Source organism: Colobus angolensis, unplaced genomic scaffold (assembly GCF_000951035.1).
Source record: "Colobus angolensis palliatus isolate OR3802 unplaced genomic scaffold, Cang.pa_1.0 Scaffold15, whole genome shotgun sequence".
Lineage (NCBI taxonomy): Eukaryota > Metazoa > Chordata > Mammalia > Primates > Cercopithecidae > Colobus > Colobus angolensis.
Window position 1 is genome coordinate 11,720,036 of NW_012114599.1, and position 9,212 is coordinate 11,729,247.

Here is a 9,212-nt window from a genome sequence, read left to right on the forward strand (position 1 = left end):
ACTTTTGGCAGATCACCTAGGAAAACTAAAAGTAATTCCCAAGGTATCTGTTTGAATTAAGGAAAGTCCCATAAAAAATCGCTATTCCACTGGAGTCCACGTCCACCCTAATTCAAGCCAGCTGATAACCTGAAGATGTGAATGAAGGGGTGGCCAAGGGAAGCGTGTGTGGTACAATGAAAAGACCCCTGCTTGGGAAACAGAGAATCTGGCCCATGTTTCACTTTGTTATTTTTGGCTGTTGATCTTGTGTAAAACACCAGAATTTTCTGAGTTTTATATCCTTATCTATGTGATATCAGTAGCTACTTCAGGTGATTGCTATGAAATTAAGTGATATCACATCCATAGAAAGGGATATTAAAATACTGTCACTATTTTAAAAATGTATATATTTTTTCCATTTTCTCCCTGTGACAGAAATTCTGCTACCCGAGAGGTATGACTCTTTGGAATAAGGTGCTGTTCTCCTGGTGACCTTCTTAAAAAGCAAATGTCTTTGAAAAAAAGTAACATGGGATTGGTGAGTGATCAATCAATAGATTTCTTTTCCCCAGTAAAAGGAGATTTTTGATTTTTTGTTTGTTTTACAGGCATTTTATTTAGGCAACTAAAAACAATGAGATGTTCAGAAGCAGTGTACAATGAAAGACAAATCAAACCAGTTACTTTATCATGTATTCCCTCTTCTTTGCAACTAAAGCAAAAAATAAAATTAAAAAAAGCATTCTGCTTTAAGGAAAACAGTCAGAAAAATAAGCCAATATATTTTTCTTCTCCATAATAACATAAACAGCGACAAGAACCCTACCTGTAATAAGAGAAATTGGATGTTGGCTTGTATATAGTCATTAAAAAGATAACAGGCCACTGTACTACAAGAGGATAACTCCACCTCTCTTCATCTGATACTCTTGAGTTTTGACTTAAAGGTAACACCAAGTTAATTGTTCCAGCACTGGAGCTAATTTATTTTCCACATTATTTACTGTTCTTTCTGCCTTAAGCAGACAGTAACTCTGGAAGGCTGATGCTTTTCTCTGCTTGCTCATTTTAGTCCATAAGTTGGATACTAACTGCGTCATATGATTGACCCTCAGGCCTTAACATTAGGAGTTGAAGAATAGATGTAATCAGAATTTTCTGAAGCAGTTTCTTCTCGCTCCTCTTCTGTTGTCTCTGGAAAACCCATCTTCGGCTCTGCCAGCTCACCACTCTTTTCTTCAGGAAGCACACATTCCAAAGGCCATAAGTTTTTCCTACCACAGTTTGCCCTAGTCTCAATGTTCCATCTTCAGAACCACTGGCATAGTGTTCTCCAGCAGGACTAAATCTCACACAGTGAATAGGACCAAAGTGTCCCTTGTAGGATTCGAATTCTTCTCCACGGTTGTAATCATACTTACAAAGTTTAAAAATTCCACCACCTGTAACAAGAAATTCTTTCTCAGGATGAAGAGATGCAGAATTGATGGTTGCAGGAGCTTCAAAGGATTTAATTGGGTTCAAACTTACTGCACTATGAAAAACAATAGATTGTCCATAAGTTATAACCAAAATTTCAGGAATATATTTTTATGTCACTAACAGACATATTAAAATGTAGAGATTTCACTTCTGTCATAGTAGCATGATCCCAAAGTCAAGCAGTTTTGTCATCAGCAGAAAGAATCTGTTTATCCTCCCTGTACCATAGGAGCCTTTTTTATACCAGAAGTGTGACCACTCATTTCCTTAGGTCTTGCTTTGGGTTTGTTCAAGTCATACATGCATAACAGTTTATCCTGTCCCCCAGTTAACAAATAATTACTATCCTGCATGAAATACACAGGATATTTATGTATTTGACAATGTATTTATGAGCCAGGGTCATCAATTCATCTCCTGAGACAGCATCCCACACTTTGGCTGTGAAATCCGCAGCTGCTGTAGCTGTTTTGGTGACATTCAGTGTTGTACCCCAAACAGCACTTTTATGACCTCAAAATGTTCCAATTCAGTCTCCTGTATCTCCCTGGCATAGCATAGGTTTACCATCTTTGCAAGCACTGACTAAGAAATACCCATAAGACGTGATGCCACCGAAGGCCAAATCAACCACGGGCCACTCGTGGCCAGAGCAGGTGAGTGGCGTCTGTCTCATTGCCATGGTGGCGGCAAACCCAGTGACCAGACTGACCAGCTGAGGGTCATCGTTGTCTTTTCTTTCCTCTGCTGCAGCGCCTTGGGCTCCTCCAGTCCCCCGCCCTGACCCGGGCTGGGCTACAAAACAGGAGAAGGAGGACAATCCGGTGGCACTGAGGTTAGGAAAGGGTGAGGGAGGGGTCAGGGAGTCTGAGACAGGCAAGTAACAGTCGACCAGGGAGGGAAAGGGAGAAACTGAGTATTTTAAAGTACTGCAGGAATAGGGATGCCAGAGAAAAATGCATTTGGGAGAAACAGGACGCTATCCTTAAAGAACAAAAATGTGCTCAGAGGTCTGATCACAGGGAGAAGGGGGGCTCTCACGGCAGGGAGACCACTTGCTTAGAGTCTGATATTTGAGTTAAGTCTCTGTCTCCCACTGAACAGTAAGTTCTTGTTTCCTGTTCGCCAATATTTTTCCACAGATTATTATAGTGCTTGATGTACAATAGTTGCTCAATGAATGTTTGTAGAATAAAAGTTGCATTTTGCTGGCTTTGCCCTTTTGCCCAGGGTCAGCCATCAATCACCTGACTAACGTGGGATTTGGGGCCACTTCTTCTGTGTACACGCTTTTCCCTGACCTCTGGCCTTCTCCTGTGTTATTTCTGAGGTGGGTACAAACCCCTACATCTCTGGCCTCCTGAATCACCAGAAGCCCCGAACAGAGGTGTATGTGGTATGGCCTCTCCTGGAGACAGGTCAATCCCTCATCCTCATCTAAGACTTCCTGGAGTCTGAATAGGCACTGATTCCAAGTGTGACATGCAGTTGTAGGTGAAGTCCCTGAGTCAGGCGCCTGGCCTAGAAGAAAAAGCAACATTGCCGTCAGAGGCCAAGAAGCCAGTGGACTCCCATCTCTCTGGCCTGACCCCATGAACCCAGGCACTGGCCTCCTCACTGTTTCAGGTTTCAGTTTTTATAACTATACCTTCTCTGATCAGTTTTATGATACTTCTATATGAAACTACATTAAACATTACAGCTCTTGTGTGATTAGAGGACGGAGAGATAGAGGCTCAGAAAAGTAACAAAACCACAAAAACCCAAACCAACCAAACATAGTTTGTCCATTAACCAAGAGACTAAATTCAGGGGCCAAGAAAATCAGAAAGTGTCAAATTAGTGAAGTCTCAAATTGGCTTTCACCTAATTAAAATAGCAGCTGAAATTTCCCTTTCTATACAGGGCATTGTCAACAGATTTTTTAAGAGTGTTGGGTGCCTCATCCTCAGAGCAGGCTGAAGCACCCTCCCTGGGTTTTGCTGACACAAATGCAAAGGCTACCGATGCCAAGTCTTTGAGAGGAAGTGGGAGGCACTGGCCCCCAAATGGTAAAGTTGGTGAGACTTATCTTTCAGAAAAATGCCCCGTTGTTGATGTTTTATCCTTTGATCCAATATTATTATTCTCCCTTTTTTCCTCTCTAGAAATAAACTATTTACTCACTATTTACCTCCTTTACCCAAGGCATGCTTGTGTTTTTTAAAGTTAATATTTAATTGAAAAAGGAATCACTGGGGGTACAGTGGGAATTTTGTCATATCAAGGTGGTCTTCCTGGAGTCTCTCAAACCCTCCAAAGAAGCAATCACCTAATTCACATATGAACAATGACAGGATGGCCAGGGGAGATTCTGAAATTTTTAATGTTTATGAAGGAGAGTGGATATTCCTTGGAATGAATGTTTGTTGAACTCAGCAGAGATGAACTCAGACTGTGGGGGAAGCTTGATTGCAGTACTCAACCAAACCTAGAGCCCGGGGTTGCAGAAATGCACGAGGAAGAGTCCTCATGCCATGGGGTGAGCTGTCTATACCTGGGCAATGGCATTTTAGAATCAAGGGGCTGATTGATACTAAATTGAAACAATTCTTCAGTCCAGACAAGGTAAGAAAGCAGGCCAAAATGTGCTTTCAGAATTATAGGCATTATCAGAAATACACTTCAAGAAGGTTTTTTCCTCCTATAACACTGATATTATAACATGTTTTTTTAGGAAGCGTCACTTTGGTTGGAAGATGTTCCTAAACCAATTTCTGAATCTCTTTCCATACTGGCTCTAGTTCTGATGCACACAGAGCTTCCCTCAGCTTTTGGGCAGAGTCCATTTGAGACACATCGTAGGATTGGGGTCTCCATGTCTTTAGCTCCTGTTCTCATTAAAGTAGGTGACAGTGAAGCCAAGTGTGAAAATGGCAACACAGCTCCTATTTACCAAGCACAGACTGCATGCCAGGCACACTGCTAAGTATCTTGTATATATTGCATATTTTTTGCAGGTTTATTGACATGTTATTGATGTACAATAGATTACATATGTTCAACATGTACAATTTGATTTTACATATGTATATACCAATTAAACCATCACCACAATCAAAAATGAACATATCAATCACCCCAAAGGTTTCCTGATGCCCCTTTTTGATCCTTCCCTCTCACCTCTCCCTGACCCATACCCTCAACCTCAGACAACCACTCACGTGCTTTCTGTCACTATAGGCTGTATTTTCTAAATTTTTATATGAATGGAATCATGCAGTATGGCCCCTTTTTCATCTGACTTCTTCACTCACCATTATTTTGAGATTTGCTCGTGCTATTACGTATAATAAAAATAGTTCATTCCTTTATATTGGTAAGTATCTCATTGTATGGATATCCCACAGTTTGTTTATCCAGTCACCAACTGACAAACATTTGAATCATTTCCAGATTTAGAGCACGTTAATTAAGCAGGTTTTAAAACTGTGGTAATCTGTTTCCTTGAATCCCTAGAATGAAGTTCCAGAAAACACACTTTCTGAAAACAGCCAGGAGTCCAGAAGTCAAATGGAACCTTCTTCAAAAGACCAACCTCTTTCTATTAGCAGTCCAGGGATCCAGATGCTTGCAAATGTCCAGTGCAGGCTGATCTCAGAACACTCATCACAACAGATGGGTACTGATGGCTGAGGACACGGTGCCCTGGGGAAGGCTGAGCCCAAGGCACAGAAGCAGGCAGAGTCCAGTTCCCTGGTTCTCCAGCACCCTTAGGTACAAGCACACCATCTTGCCCCAGTGTTGGATTCTTCAGAACCAGAATTGCATCCAGGTCTCTTTTCATTAAAGCACTTCTAATTCCCTCACTCAGCCCCAGCACAGGATGGTGGGAGTAGAGGAGGTTCTGGAGTAAGTCACCTCGTGGGCATGGGCAATAGAGGGATGATGCCCGTGGGAGGTAGGGGGAATGGGAGGCAAAGCTCCACGCTGGAACTGCTGCTGAAGAGCGTAGGGGAAGAGGCCTCTTCTCTGGCAGTGATCCCAGGTGCTGGTGGTGCAGGATGCTTTCACAGCAGTATTCAGTGGACCATGACACTCCACAGGTTCAGCTTAGAGGACATCACATCCTCCATGGCCTGGCCTACAATGATTGGCTTGTGGCTTTTAGTTTTCACACAGTCACACCTCAGGGTGAGCCAGCTCTGCACTAGGATGCACTGCTTTGTCTGCAGCCTCACAGACCTGAACTGCACTCTCATGACCTGTGCCCCAGTGCTGGCTGGGCCTTGGTCCTGTTACATCTTGAACTCAAGATAATACGTCAGTGGCCAGGATTCACACTCAGAACCACCTTGAAAGTCTGTGCTGTTACCACCATGTCGCAGAGGTAGAAGTAGATGTCCGTATAAACAACCTTCGGGTAGCAGGTGGTCAGTTAGGCAGGAAAAATAATTCTGCTACTTTATATGTATCAGGAGTATATTAACAGGAACATGTGTGTTGGGAATATATATGTCAGGAATAGCATGAAGAAAGAAAGGCCTTGCCAATTCTGAGCAAGCTACATCACACATCTTGCTAAAGTTTTTGCTGTATGGAATTGGTCATTTTAGAGATGTCAGTTACCTAGCACAAGAATTGCAAAGAACAAGGTTGTCCATGGAAACCCTTCCTAAGGCAGAGAACTATGTGTTTAAGAACAGGGGCTCAGCAGCAGATGCCTAAGCTACACAGGCTTGGGCAAGCCACTGCCCTCTTGGCGTCTGTTTTCTCATCTACAAAATATGAAAAATAACTGAATTTTCTTCAACACTTATGAAGATGATAAATGTTGAGAGTTTAATACTGTGCCTATTGTGGTAAGAGCTCTGCTCCTACTTTCTCTGCCTTCACACTTCAGACTGAAAAGTCACCCTCAGCAGCTTTCTGGGGACCACAGAAGGTCAAAATGACCCCCTCTGTGGATTCCTAGAGTTTTCCAGAGGAGGGAAACCAGAAGTCAGCTCTGCTCAGAACTACTCCTGTGAGATATCGGCATGTGGATGAAGGCTTATTTGCTTAAATCTATGGGGACAGATATGAAGGATTAGTCTGGGCTCCTGGAAATTCTCTTTATAAGACTATTTATACGGTACCCAGAACAAGGTTTTTCTTTGCGCATGTGAATAGAGATTACTCTATTAACATTGAGAATCCACAAGGCAAATTGGATATAAAGTGAGGATCGCTTTGTGCTTGTTTTCTGAGAGTGAAATATTCCTCAATGGCAGGCTTAACTCCCTGGGATATTCACGGTAAACATCCACACACCCTGCCCTACATGCACTTACACACATACCACCTAGATTTTCTAGAAGACTTCTGAGATACTCTCCAGAGAAAGAACCCAGATTTGAGTCCTTAGGACAGGGGTTCTCCCTTCACTGATAACACGTTAAAATTTTAATACTCCTTTCTTACCCTCTCCCTTGTGCTACCCTGTTTGGGGAAAATGTAAATTAGTACAACTTCCATGGAAAACAATGTGGATATTTCTCGAAGAAACATTCAATCTAGCAGTCCCAGTACTGGGTATCTACCCAAAGGAAAAGAAATCATTATATCCAAAAAATACCTGCACTTCCATGTTTACCACAGCACTATTCACAATAACAAAGAGATGGAATCAACCTAAGTGTCCATCAATGGATGATTGGATATAGAAAATGTGATATATATATATATATATATACACACACTATGGAATACTACTCAGCCATAAAAAAGAATGAAATCATGTCTTTTGCAACAACGTGGATGCAACTGGAGGCCATTATCCTAAGTCCTAAGTGAAACAATTAAGACACAGAAAGACAAATACCACATATTTTCATTTATAAGTGGGATCCAAATAATGTGTACACATGGACATAGAGAGTAGAATAACAGATACTAGAGATTTGGAAGGGTGAGAGCATGGGAGGGGGTGAGGGATGAGAAATTACTTAATGGGTACAATATACACTATTCAGATGTTGGTTATGCTAAAAGTCCAGACTTCACCACCATGCAACATATCCACGTAACAAAATGGCACTTGTACCCCCTAAGTCTAAGTCTAATATATATATATATATATTTTTTTTTTCTTTTTTTTTGAATGACTTACCAAGTCACTCAGACCTCAGCAAAAGATAGAAATTGCTGCCCTTAGTGATACAATCAGATCTCACTCCCATTAAGGTTGCTGGTCTTTCTTCATATTTTTGGGTGGGGAGAGAGGGCCTCATTGTTATGTTTCTGACAACTAATCACTTTCTGTGCCCTCTGCCAGCTTGGTTACAATAAGCTTCCTCTGGCAGCCCATCTGGAAGTGAGTTCGATCGCCTGTATGTGGGTGAGTGTATGTATATGTATTCTATTTCCTTTTATTAACATAGGGATCATTTCTCACCTTGTTTTCTAGCTTTGCAGCCAAACTGAGTACAGGGCTCTTATTGATTTTTGTGGCCTGGAGTTGGGTTTCTTTCAATGAAAATGAAACTTACTCAGATCTGTCCCATGGAGCATGGAGCAAGCAGAGAAATGAGCCATAAATTCAGGTGTACCCAAGTATGGGCTGCAGTTGTATTTTGTTCTTTCTTTGAGTGCAGGCCAAATGTTGCAGTTGGGCTTACACTGGCTGTACAGGGCTGATTTGTGGAGCTTTTTCTATGAAACATAATTTCCATTATTCACCCTACTCACATGAGTTCTGCTAGAAAAAAGAATTCTCACTGTGGATTTGAGTTTACTAGTTCTGAGACCAGTAAATTTGAAGTGGAGAGGCATGAAAAGGGAGAGGTTTCTACTCTATCCCCATGTGTTTACCATTGCTGAGCACTTACGTCTTAGGGCAGGAAGAAATGTTCTTATACTGGATTAAACTTTGCAAATAGCATTATTGTTCTATAGACCAATACGGTTTCATTTTTTAAAGTCAACTAAATTGACAACTTTTGGAAAGGATTTGAACTGTATTTCTGCTATTTCTGTTAGACAAACACAGCTGAATGACTTCTTAACTCTCTTGTTGGAGTGTTGGACTTGGTACCTTTATTAAAGGCCACTGGATTGAATTGTTATGTTCTAGGGATGGGGTGTGACCTAATGGAATATCCATATATATGAAGGGAGAGTGGATTTCTTATCTAGAATGAGACAACCAACCAGCCAACTCCTGAGGTTGATAACATGACTTTGGCCCTTCTCTTAATTTCCAAAGGGATGAAATTCCATAAAACCTTTTAACCTCAGAGTTTCACATGTTGAAAGAGCAGAGCCTGCAGGGGTCGCTCATTTCCAGTATCTTTCTTTTAGTTTTTTTTTTTTTTTTTTGATGATGATATGGAAAGACGGCTGACTGATTGTTTGCTATTTTTAAATAAAAATTCTGTGAAGAGAGTCAAGGTAGAATTTCCTCTTTGTATTTTGTTTGCTTCCTTTCTTTCCACTTCTCTTTGCTCATCTTGCCAAAACTAACGTTTCTCTATGACTTTGGTATGCTTTATCCTCTAGCAGGACTTTTGATCTCTAAAGATTTAAAGTTTGGAATAAGCATTGGTGGCCTTGAGTTTGCAAAAATATTTCTTAAGCTCCTTAATGTCTTGCTTTTTTGAACATGCCGTTGCCCAATAATGTGGCTTCCTTTATGTAAGTCCAATTAATCAATTCAATACAGTATTGGAAAAATATCAGGTAAATTTGGAACAGTATAGCTAGGCTGAAATAAACTTTTAAGAAGT

General features: G+C 41.1%; 1 pseudogene across 1 annotated transcript; it reads right to left on the reverse strand.

Moving 5' to 3' along the window:
- Window positions 1–574: 574 nt before the first annotated feature.
- LOC105507464 lies at window positions 575–2,149 on the reverse strand (annotated as a pseudogene). Its single transcript, XR_001001104.1, has one exon. The product of XR_001001104.1 is annotated as a serine-threonine kinase receptor-associated protein pseudogene (transcript).
- Between the last annotated feature and the right edge of the window lie 7,063 nt (window positions 2,150–9,212).